The sequence below is a fragment of the Callithrix jacchus genome, chromosome 4, assembly GCF_049354715.1.
Source record: "Callithrix jacchus isolate 240 chromosome 4, calJac240_pri, whole genome shotgun sequence".
NCBI classification, from domain to species: Eukaryota; Metazoa; Chordata; class Mammalia; order Primates; family Cebidae; genus Callithrix; species Callithrix jacchus.
In genome coordinates, this window is record NC_133505.1 from 101,630,065 (window position 1) to 101,643,472 (window position 13,408).

Consider the following 13,408-nt stretch of genomic DNA (forward strand, 5'->3'; position numbering starts at 1 on the left):
GCCATGATGTCATTATGATATGGCAAAAAATAAAAATTTAAAAACCAAAAAATTATCATCAGTCAAGTTGGTCAGTAAAATTCAGTTTCCGTTCTATAGTTATAGTTTTTAGCCTAAGGGTTGTTTCTAAGTATGAATAACAATAGTGGCCCTGGGATTGCGCTACAGGAGTACTATCATTTTACAAAACAATATACCCAAAATACTTCAGATTACTGGAATAGAGACTGTGAATATGATAGATCATGATTCAGTTTTCATTTGTTAGGAAATTGAAAGAGCACAAAAGTAAGTCTGGTTCATCTTCACGTGATATGCTTGGCTAACCTTTGGGAGCACCTTAGACGACAAGGCGCATTCAGAACACTCAAATCTCAAACTTTGTAATCCCGCATGCAGTGCTGTTTAAAATTGGATTTCTTTGGAATTGTTCCATTGTATTTATGTCAAAACAGGTAATATTTTTCTGGTCCACCAAATTGAACCTCATTTCAACGTTGATGGATATAAAATAGTGCCTTTTATCTGCAAAGGATGTAGCATATAGTGCTTATGATTTTCCTTCAAAGAAGCTTATTTTATTTATACTGTGGAACAAATACATCCACTCTGTAAGGTAATGGTGTGAAAATCTCACATAGACTCTCTTCTGACCTATACTAAGGGGGATTATTAACGGACATATTAGTAAGTGCAAATACCTAGACTGATAGTTACGAAAATGAGAATTGAGAGAAAGAGAAAAATAAAAAATCAGTACATTTGCTCAGTGTTCATATGTTATTTGCTTTATTGGGATATACACAGATGATGAAAGAAGGGGTATAAGGAGGCAAGAATAAATTCATGGAAGTGGCAAAACAGAATAATATGCCAGTTATTACGGCAAGTATTTATTGAGTCTGTTACGTTCCAGTTACTATTCTAAGTACCTTAAATACCCTATTTAATTTAACCTATACAACAACTCTATGGTAGCTACTGTTATATTTCTTGTTTTACAGACAAAGAAGCTTAAGTATAGAGGGATTCCATACCTTTCTTACAACCTCCCACCTAGTAAGCGGGGAAGGCAGGTTTGCATGAATCATGTAGTCTTGCCCTACAGCCCAATGTGGCAGTATGAAGAGTGGCACTTAGACCTCTCTTTAAGAAAGATTTCCTGTTTGGCTGCAAAGAGTGAAGTTGGCTGACAGTGTCTAACTCCAACATCTAACTTTAGAGTCAAGACTGAGCTCTTTTCAGACTTCCCCAGCCAATGATGAATGTAACAGAGACATGAGAGTCAGGCTGTTTGTCCACTGTGGGTCTCCTCTAATGAGCAACTTTGCTTCAAAGCCCCTTTGCCAGAAGAATCTTTGACAGGTCTGCATCTTAGCCTGAGACTTCCCTTTTCTATCTCTTTTTTTTTTTCTGGCTCTGAAGGCTTCTTTTGCATGTCTTCTCTGCATTCTTGCCCTGCCGCCACACCAACAAATTCCTTGCACCTAACTCCAGCTCGATATCTACTTTCCAGAGAGTAGAGACATGATTAGTCCAGATACATGATCATTATCCCCTGAAAGTATAGTATAAAATGAACTTGTGACTTCTTCATGAAATTAACAATTTCTGTGTATACTGTGTGCCAAGCATTGTGCTAAAGCTTTATATTTACTTGGGTGTGGCGGTTCATGCCTGTAATCCCAGCACTTTGGGCAGCTGACACGGGTGGATCAGCTGAGGTTAAGAGTTCAATAACAGTCTGGATAACATGGCAAAACTCTGTCTCTAGTAAAAATACAAAAATTAGCTGAATGTGGTAGTGCATGCCTGTAATCTCAGCTATTCGGGAGGCTGAGGCACAAGAATCACCTTAACCTGGAAGGTGGAGGTTGCAGTAAGCCAAGATTGCACCACTGCACTCTAGCCTGGGTGACAGAGCAAGAATCTGTCTCAAAAGAGGAAAAAAAGCATTATGCTTACATTATGTGACCCTTTAGTTCTTATTACAAATATGTATAACACATTATTTTTTTCAGAATTACAAATTCTGAAAAATTTGTAATTTGTAAAAATAAAGCAAAAAATGTAAAAAATAAAGCAAAATTCTGACAGCTTCTAGAAAGTAAGAAATTTTCAGAAACTGTTGAATGAAACAATATTAGGATTCACATCTGTGTCTTCTTGACTCCACTAAACCACCCTATTTCTGCAGAAGACAATTAATACATAGCTTTATAAAGATACCTGTAAAGAGGTAAGAAGAAAGGAGTAGGCATATTATTTGGAGAAAAAGCTATTATTAGTACAAATGATAGAAGAAACAATAACCAGTGCACCTTTTCTAGAGTAAAGAAAATTACCTGCAAACTAAAACATGTCAAACAATGTGAAGTTGCTGCCTGAGATAGTGTGTGAAAGTGGTGTGAAGCAGTCCCTAGTTACTTCATATTAACCCATGTTTCCAGATTCTGATGAATTATATTCTAGGGAGCCGAAGAAGTGTACAAATGTGATCCCAGAGTCACCGCCAGAAATATTTTAATTATTCAGGAAGGAAGAAATGTGGGATGGCCAGAAAGAAACAAATGTCTCAATTTTCAAAAGGAATAAATGTATGAAAACATTAGATACTGTCCTCCGGGGGAAAAGTTATAGAATAGACATCAAATAGACTCGCTTTGTATTTTTAAATTTTTTATAAAGTCTGAATGAAAAGATTAAGAGAAAGAAATGAAATACTATAACATGGCCAGAAATATGCTATCACATATGTATATATCTATATATACGAATACATTAAGAGAGAAATTCTATTTTCTTCTCAAATTGTTTTATACTTTTTCAAAATATGCAAAGTGAATGGCATAGCCTAGAGTCATTATAGTCTGGGTATTAGCAAGAAGTCACACAGGTAGGGGTTTCTTACTACAATTTTTATTGCTTCTCTACGTTCTTCGCAACAATTCGTAAGTTAGAAGACTTTGGAAAACTGGTTATGGGACTCCCTTTGTCTCAAGGTCAAAATCCAAAGACCCAATTATATTCAGTTATATAAAGAACAAAAAGGCTAGTTAAATTATATTTTTCTTTAGTTGCCAAGTTTTGAAAAATGGTTAGGTGAATCAGAGTTCTGTTTTCTTTCTTTCTTCGTTGTTTTTTGGTTTAAAATCAGAAGTCTACAGGGAAATGAGACTTAGGATTTCTGAGTTTAAATTCCCAGCTGTATTTCTAACCAGTACAGTGAAAAGTTATTTGAGTTTTCTGGAACTGAAATTTTCTTATCTGAAAATAAATATGTATCTAAGTTTACTTGGAACTGGAAACTTCTCTGCATATATGTATGAAGTGTATTGATGTGTACGCTATCAGTGGGGGGAGTTGAGATAGCTATGAGCAGAAGCTGACAAAAACATTGAGAGAAGAAAGCCAAGCATAAAAGAATATATAGTTAGAAATCTATACAAAGTACATAAACAGATAAAACTGGGTTGCTGCTAGCAAATATTGCACCTTGCTGTAAACATCCAGAAAAACTGATGAAGCTCTGAACCAGAGCACGTGATATGGCTGGTGAAAAGGGCTGAGTTTCAGATTTTTCCAGTGCTCCTCACTGTCCATCCTTAGGGAGAGTACAGCCATGGGTGGAAATTCTGCATTCTCTTCCAACTATCTACCCATAAGAAACTAGTCTGTGAGAAAAAACAGTTTCCCTTTCCCTACAAATATCATCAATGTCTCTTTTTTTCTTTTACCCCTTTCACATTGTCTTCTTAATGCCAAGGAGATATTTCAAATTAACAAAAAAAAATGATCAACAAATATCATGAGAATTTGTGATGGCACAGAGCAACCTGAGAGCTTCATCCCCAAAAGCAGGATGCTATAGGTGGAGGAAGAGAGGATAAATCATAAGGACCCTGGATCTTAAGAGCCAAAAGTGCGGATCACAGGAATAAAAGAACAAGAAACAAAAGTAGGCGGCATGTAGTCACATATGCCTGCAATCCCAGCACTTTGGAAGGCCAAGGTGGGTGCATCATTTGAGGTCAGGAGCTTGAGACCAGCCTGGTCAACATGGTGAAACCGCACCTCTACTAAAAATACAAAAAATTAGCCAGGTGTGGTGATGGGTAACTGTAGTGCCAGCTACTCAGGAGGCTGAGGTAGGAGAATCACTTGAACCTGGGAGGTGGAGGTTGCAGTAAGCCGAGACTGCACCACTGCACTGCAGCCTGGGCGACAGAGAGTTTTAAGACTCTCTCAAAAAACAAACAAACCAAAAATAATCATTAAAAAAAGGTAAATACATCACAGAAATTTAGGATTAGGATGTTTACATCAACCTTCACTGACTGATTTATAAAGAGAGTTCAGCAATCAACCTAGAGAATAAAACAAGCAGAATAAAGACAGCATGTGGAGTGAAAAATTACTGAGTATGGACCAATTTCACCATTTTTAACAATAAGTCAGTACAGAAAAAAGAACCTGGAGATTCAAAATAACTTAAGTGACTTTTTTTAAAAAGTAGATTATAAGAATATATGGCCACTATAATAGAGGAATAGAATAGGAAAAGAAGAAACAAATTAGTTAAATCTGAAAGTAGATGATAAAAAGTACAATCTACAAGGAAATTAAAGCCACCGGATCCACCTTAGTGATAGTAGAGTAAAATCAATGTCACAGAATGCTGGATCAGGAAAATAAAGGATACAATTTACCAGCTTTTCATGTATACAGGAAAAAAGAGCAAAGTAATAATGTGATAAGAGAAGGCGATAAAACAAGAGGACAAACAACAGTAAGATAGATGATATAGTAGCAATTTGATTATTGTTTACAACCATTTGCTTCCATTTGCCTTGTAGGAAGATCATACATTTCTGCCACAGCAAGATAACTTGCAGTGTCTCTCTGTAGGTAGAACGCACTTCATATTTTTAAGCCTGGTCAGATGATCACTTGGGCCAAGGTGCTCCCGGTACCAAGCCTGGTCCAGCTATATCTTCTCAAGGCCAGTAAGGAGAAGCAGACAAACTAGGAAAGAAGAGAATTTATTGCTGTAACCAGATACAGGGAGAAGGCTGGAGATAATTCCACTAGACCAACTCAAACTGTTACAATTTTCTCGGTGCTTATATAGGTTGGGGTTATGTGCCTAAGTGCAGCGTAGCATGCACCTAAGCCTATTGGTAACTAATTTTGTTTCAACTGGAAGGTCAGAGGCAAAAAGTGCTTGCTAAGTCTCATTAAACTGGCCCCAGTACCTTCAAGGCCTGTCCACTGTGGTACCAAAATGACCATTTTTATCTTGTCTCCTTTACAGCTTGGTCCAGAGAGCTGCCATAGACTCTCCAATGAATCTATTCAAACAGTTGCCTCTGTTACCTTGACTCATCTCAGATTTTGTTGAACTGAGATGAGTTCTGGCACTTGGAATGTAAGACTGTATTATTTTGACTTGTTCCAGTTTAGGGAGAAGCTCATGCAAGCCTCCTACTGACCAGATGTTTCATTTCTAGCTTTGATGTCTGGGCACTGCTTTTCCTAGGTTTAACTATTTGCTCAATGTTAGGGCAGTTCTGTGGCAATCTGTCCATACAACTGAAATGCTATGCAGGCCTGACTGTGTGATTGTCAGGGAGAATTGGCCTGCCACAAAGGGAGCATGGTATTTTACTTCCAAGAGGAATTGCTAAGAGGCATTGCATATTTCTATTATCTCCTTTGCTTTTCTTTCTGCCACGAGAATGACATAGTCTAAAAAGCAGCTGCTCTGACAGCTTGGATCACAGAATGAGGAAATACATAAAGGAGAACATAAGTGACATACAACATAAGCAAAATATAAATGTTTGTTGTGTAAGTAACTGAGATTGGGAACCATTTTTTTTAATTACAGCAAAGTCAATATAAAAATAAATGTTATTTGGAAGGATGATACAGAATGACTTCAATAGGAATCATAGGCAAGGATAAAACAGAAGACTTCCTCAGGAAAGAAATGGGCATGTAAAGAAATACATATAGTTTCCCAAATGAATGCAACTAGAATTGGTGTTAACTTCTTTTTCACAGAATTGTGCAAGACACAAATTGTGCAAGACAAAGCACAACCCATGGAATTTTGAGAAAATTGCATGGTGACATTATACATGGCTAAGGCATTTATGTGAGGCTTCTGAAAAGCATTCTAAGGTTTGTGTACACTAAGAAAATGTTAATGGTACTTCTCAAGCTTTTTCATTGCCAGTGTCATAAACACTACCTGAACTAGAAAAATAGCATTTACTGTTTCTCACAATTTCAGACTACTGATGAATGCACTTACAGAAAGGGCAAGGACATGTGATGCAGAAGCAACTGGAATCCAGGAACAGAACTCCTGCAGGTGTTTCCATTCCTTTCTGCTTCTCCCCATGTGTCACTGTCTTTTCAATGCAGAGGAAGTTGCATATTATTGTGCATAATAAATTTACAGCTTAGAAAGCCTTGCAAGAACTCCTGAAACCAGTGGGGAAAGAAAGATAAAAAGAGAGAGTAAGTTTTAACTTCTGCTTAAATTGTGTTGTAAAAACAAAATGTAGGGGTGGTGCCAAGATGGCTGAGAGGAGACAATACCTGAATGCAGCTCTCAGCAAGTGAGACACAGAGGGCTAGAAGACTTCATGATTCCAAGTGAGGGGCTGGGTTCATTTTGGGGAGACTGGAAGGACTCTGAAAGTAGCCCAGGGAGGGAGCCAAAGTAGGGCAAGAGCCACCTAGGGAAAATGAACCAAGACCGGGCAGGGCATGTCCCCACCTGGAACGTGCAGCCAGTTTGGAGGGAAGGGGGACTTCACCCCCTCAGTGCTCCTATTCAGATCCTGTGCTTACCTCATCCCTCTTGAAACCCATGGTCCACAAGATCTCTGCCAGACTGAGGGGTGCCATGGGTTATTGATGGAAATCTGAGCCACAGCTTCTGCCTGGTGCCCTAAGTTGTCAGCCAGACCAGGATGGAAGTTTGGACTAGTGCCAGCAAGACAGAACAACTTGTCCCACAGAAAGAGGCAGAGTTGAAAGCAGGGAAACAGGTCATAAGGCCTGGCAAGCCCCACCCCCTACAAAACTCAAACTAAAGCCCACAGGCCAAAGCGCTTGGCAATGAATACACCAGTTTGACCCCAACCAGGAAGACTGAGCTCAGGGAAGGAGAGATGCCGTTGGGAAGGCGGGGCAAATCTCACCTGCAAGCAAACCCCAGGGGAAGACCACCCATCCAGCAACCTGACTGAATCTGAGGCAGCCCAGCAGCGCCTCTACAGGCTAAAAAAATATACAGCTCCAACTGCAACAGAAAGGGCATCCACTCAGAGATTTCTACCAGAAACACCAACATCGAAGATCAAAGAGAGAGAAATCCATGAAGATGGGAAGAAACCAGTGCAAAAAGGATGAAACCTTCAAAGACCAGAACACCTCTTTTCCTCCCAGGGATCACAACTCATCACCATCAAGGGAACAAAATTAGACAGAAAATGAGTGTGAGGAATTGACAGAAACAGGCTTCAGAAGGCGGGTAATAACAAACTTCTCTGAGTTAAAAGACCATGTTCTAACCCAATGCAAAGAAACTAAGAACCTTGAAAAAAGGTTAGATGAAATGCTAACAGAATAACCACTTAGAGAAGAACGTAAGTGACTTGATGGAGCTGAAAAACACAGCAGGAGAACTTGGAGAGGCATGCACAGGTTTCAACAGCTGAATTGATCAAGCAGAAGAAAGGATATCAGAGATAGAAGATCAAATCGACGAAATAAAATGAGATGGTAAGATAAGAGAAAAAAGAATGAAAACAAATGAACAAAGCCTCCAAGAACTATGGGATTATGTGAGAAGATCTAATCTATGTTTGATTGGCGTACCTGAATATGACAGAGAGAATGAATCCAAGTTGGAAAATACTCTTCAGGATATTATCCAAGAGAACTTCTCCAACCTAACAAGGCAGGCCAACATTCAAGTCCAGGAAATACAGAGAACACCATAACAATATTCCTCAAGAAGAGCAACCCCAAGGCACATAATTGTCAGATTCACCAGGGTTAAAATGAAGGAAAAAATCCTAAGGGCAGCCAGAGAGAAAGGTCGAGTCACCCACAAAGGTAAGACCATCAGACTCACAGCAGATCTCTCGGCAGAAACTATACAAGCTAGAAGGGAGTGTGGGCCAACCAACCTAAATGCCCATCAGTGATAGACTGGACAAGGAAAATGTGGCACAAATACACCATGGAATACTATACAGCCATAAAAACTGATGAGTTCGTGTGCTTTGTAGGGATATGGATGAATCTCAATCCATCATTCTCAGCAAACTGGCACAAAAACTGAACATCAAACACCGCATGTTCTCACTCATAGGTGGGTGTTGAACAATGAGAACACGTGGACATAGAGAGGGGAGCATCACACACTGTGATAAGTAACTGGGGTCTGTTGGGGAGAAATAGGAGAGGGACAGCAGGGCACAGTGAGGTTGGGGAGGCATAACACAGGGAGAAGTGTCAGATGTTGGTAACGGGGGAACAAAGGCAGCAAACCACATTGCCGTGTATGTACCTATGCAATAATCCTGCATATTCTGCACATGTACTCCAGAACCTAAAGTGCAATAAAATATATATATTTAAAAAAATGTAAAACTTAAAACATTTCCAAAGGAGAAGTTCTTCAGCAGTTAAATAATGTAATAATATTGAGATTAAAAATTCCAAATCATATAATTAATTGTTGAGACTGGGATTTGAGATGGGGACTGTTGATAAAAATATATGAAACTCCTTCAATAAGTTGGGCAAAGCAAAGGAAATAAACAAGAAAAAAACATAATTCATAGAAAACAAGTTTTGGAAATTGTATCTTTTATTATTTTATTACTAACTGACAAATAAAAATAAGCTAAGTATCTGACTCTGGAAGGAGAGTAATAAAGCAAGCTAAAATTAAGAAATAAAGACATATTGAAATAAATTCAGCAATAAATAAGATAAACTATAATAGATAAATATTTTATTTTCTTGAAAAAGAGGATGTTAACAAACTTCTGGAAAGCAGAGTAGTAAAAATACACAGCATTACCTATGAAAAAAATAATTAGTGATGGCAGAAAAAATTCAAAAATTAGAGAGTAATGTTGAAATTTCTGCAAATACATTCAAATTTTTCTTAAAAGTAAATAATTTTCTAGGAAAATATAAATAATGAAGACTAGTGGATGTAGAGAACCCAAAACAGACTAACGGTGAAGGAAGAAATAAAAAAAAGACAAAATACTGTCAAGAATCCACACCCACAGAAAACTAATCTTATTCTCTTACAGAATATACAAAAGGTGGAGCTTGTTTTTAATGTAGGCAGTACGATCAAATATGAAACTTAAAAAATCTATTCTTACATAACTCCTCAAAAGACTTCTAGGATAATCTATTTTAAATCTAAGTAGTAAAACTTAAGAATATAGATGAATTCTCTTACAATATTAAGGTAAAATTGACTTTGTAAACTTGAGCTAATCAGATGAAACTGTGAAGCATGGTCTGCTTTTACTGTGTAAACAGGAAAAAGAATGAATAATGTTGCAAAGTAAATAACCTACAACAAACACTTTGCAATTTGATAGAAAACATTATTTTCTCAGCATCTCAAATATTCTGTCAGATTAATCAGAAAACATGAATACTTTAGTTTAAAATGAAAATTTAGACTAGGATATAAATGAGCAATTCACAACAGAAAATGTATAAATAATTAATAAAACATAAATATATTCAACATTGCTTGTATTCAAAAAATTGAAAATTAAAGCTACATTGAAATACCATGTTTTATTTGTAAATTTGGTGAAAGCTCTAATATCCAGGGCTGGAGGAAGTACTTAAAATGTGGTCTTTCATGCATTCTTGTAAAGAGCATAAATTTGTAGAATTTTTCTAGAGAGAAATTTGATAATTTGTATAGGACACCAGGAAACCCTGCAAGGATTTGTGCTCTAAATAATACTTTTAGGAATTTATCCTAAAGATACAATTCAGGGTGAGCATTAAGCTTTAAGTGTAAATGTTTTTTTTTTTAAGAAACTTAAAATAATAATAACTGGAACAAATCAAAATGTCCACTGATAGGAGACTGGTTAATTTATGAAACACTGTGTGACAAAATATGATTTAGTCAACAATATTAATAAAATATTTATTTACATGGCAAGATATATATTTTTAATCACAAAATATTTCTAAAAGAGTAGGATGCCATCCTATATATTAAAAAATGAAACCTTATATAGTAAATAGTAGCCACTCTTAACTGTGATAAGTAACTTTGAAGACTTTTGTATGCATATTTATGTAATAGGTCATTTCACAGACAAAGACTATCTTGATGTAAGCAAAGAATTGACTTTTTAAAAATCGTGTATATCAAAATGTAGTCTGAATAATAATCTTTGACATGAATTTACAGTTGTTTGAACAATTGCATCCAAGAAGTGTTGAATCAAACCTCTGTGTCATCCTGATAGATTAAGTCCTTGTCCTTGTCCTCTAACAATTTTAACACTGTCTTATAACAAATTATTATAGGTATGACAGATGACACAAAATTGTAGAGTACAGAATGTCGGAAAACAAGGAGTGGTAGGGATTGCATAAAAGTGGAATGTATGACCCTTCTGGGCATGTGCTAATTCAGTTTTTTTCTTTTATACACTGCATAAGCCAAACCAAAGCCAGACTGTCGATTAAAAGTTTATGATCATGACAAGGAAAAGTTTAAGTTCATTTAGTCAGCATTTACACTGTACTGTGCATTGCACAGATAATAATGCCTTTAATCTTTATAATACAGCTCTGAGACAGGTGATACTATTGTCTCTTTTAGAAATAAGAAATCTGAGACACAGAGAGATTAATTAATTTGTCTGAGTTTACACAGCTAGTGAATGGTGAAGCAGAGATTAGAACCCCAGTGTCTGTCTCCAGAGCTAGTTCTCTTAGAGAGTATACTGCCCTGCTTTAGCCCTGTGCAAGTTGATGCAGAAGTGAGTGAAGCACAGCCTCTCACCTCAGGTCAAACAGGAGAATCAGGCATGTGATAACTGAAAAATACCTTGCTATGTTGAATGGATTATAATGGAGATAGAAAAGATATGTTTAAAGCAGAGAAGGATAGAGTCAGCTCTGCCTTCTGGAGGCTTATTATGTATGGTTCTATTATTGTGTGAAGCCTCTCCTTCCAGCTACTCAGCCCCTCATGTGCATAGACTCCCTTTAGGCTCACTGATCTGTGTACAGGCACTCTCAGATATGCCTGAATTCCAGCTATAAACAGCTTGGGCTCTAAGAAAAGAAGAGGATAGGCCGGGCACGGTGGCTCAAGCCTGTAATCCCAGCACTTTGGGAAGCCGAGGCGGGTGGATCACGAGGTCAAGAGATAGAGATTATCCTGGTCAACATGGTGAAACCCCGTCTCTACTAAAAATATAAAAAAAAATTAGCTGGGCATGGTGGCATGTGCCTGTAATCCCAGCTACTCGGGAGGCTGAGGCAGGAGAATTGCCTGAACCCAGGAGGCGGAGGTTGCAGTGCGCCGAGATCACGACATTGCACTCCAGCCTGGGTAACAAGAGCGAAACTCCGTCTCAAAAAAAAAAAAAAAAGAAGAAGAGGAGGATATTAGGTGAGTGTCCTCCCTAGTATGTGACTTTCTATCACAGTTTCCATTACCAAGTGGTACATTCTTTAAATGTCTCGTTCAGTTTTTCAGTCTTTTATTCAATTTTGAATCTAGTTGTCCTTAAGAACAAGTGATGTGTCATGTGAAGAGAGATGGCTCTGTGTTTACCTGTGCCTAAGCTAGAATCTCTGCTTTGTCAGGGACAAGTTGCACTATCTTGTAGAAGGTATTTAATCTATCACTCGGTTTCCCCCTGTGCTAAGTGTGGATGATAAAAACCACTACAAGGTAGGTAGGTATTAGAAAGAATCTACTTTTCTTCCATCTTTGCAATAAATTAGTGAACTCACATATACACAGCTGAGAGTGAAAGGAAACCTAACAAAAGTATAAAAATAAATACTTTGCAAGTATTTTTATATAAATGTGAAATTAAAGCCCAAGATATATAAAACTAAAACTGTTGTATTAAATTCCACCTTCTTGTCTAAGGGGAACACCAGATTATGTTTTATTCTATCCCCAAGGCTGAGGAAGCAGCAGAGTTTCCAACATAAAATCAAATAGATAAACTATGGTTTCTAAAATAAACTGTCCCCCAAGATGCACTGGATTTCCCAGACTAGGTAACCAGAAGAACTCTTGGGCTTTTGGCACTACAAAGTTAAAACTATACAAATAAATGGTCATTTGTGAAAAGGAATCTTCTCGAAACTCCTTTCCTAGAAGCTGGTCCTTGGAACAGAGGGCTGTGAAGAGACTGTGGGAAACTGAGCCATTAACTATTTTTAGCAGCTGTATTTTACTAATTTGGTTGTTTGTGCCATGTAAGACTGAAAAGTATTTCTAAGAGAAGGCACATCAGTACTAGTTTGGCATATGCCTAATTTGGGTGATTGCATTCTGTTATCTTTCAGGTCTCCTTGGCACTTTCAAGTAGACATAGTACTTATGTGCAGTTTCAACTATAAACTGTGAAGAAAATGCTTTGTATAGCAGCTATGGGGTTACACAGAGACAGCAGCTAAATTAGCAAACACCTGGTAAATTATTGTTACTTTTCACTTCTGTTTTGCCATACGTTGCTATAGACTGCTAAAATTTAGGGATCACTACTTATATTTATAGGAACGACCCCTAAGTCTCCAAAGTAATCTACTATTCACATGTACGAGGAGTTAGATTACACATTATAAAATACATTTCTGTTTAGTATTTATCTGTATCTTAAGATTGAAATAAAGGAAATAACAATTTATTTCTAAAAGAAAAAAATTTCGTGACATAAACAAGAGATATGATTTGCTTATTTTTTTTCATTTTGTTAATGCTTAATAAGTTTCATTTGTACCAAGTCTTGTCCCATATGTTGAAGTCCAAGAATGAACCATAGATGACATTTCTTAGTTGCTTAGAATGTACCTGTCTCTATTTAACTCAGTTAATATTTAACTCACGTAAGTAGGCACTGCTTTCACCCCTATTTCACACGTCAAAACAGATGCAAAGTAACTTTAATAACTTTCCAGAGATAGCCCAGTCATAATCAGGGATTTAAAAGTCAGCCATTGATGCCACTAACTGTGTTCTCCACCACTTTGATCATCTCTCTTATGAAAAGGGCAGCACTAGGATTTAAAATAACTTAGAGGAAGAAGAACACTAAACAGCTAAATAAACAAACAAGGTAACTATCTACCAAAA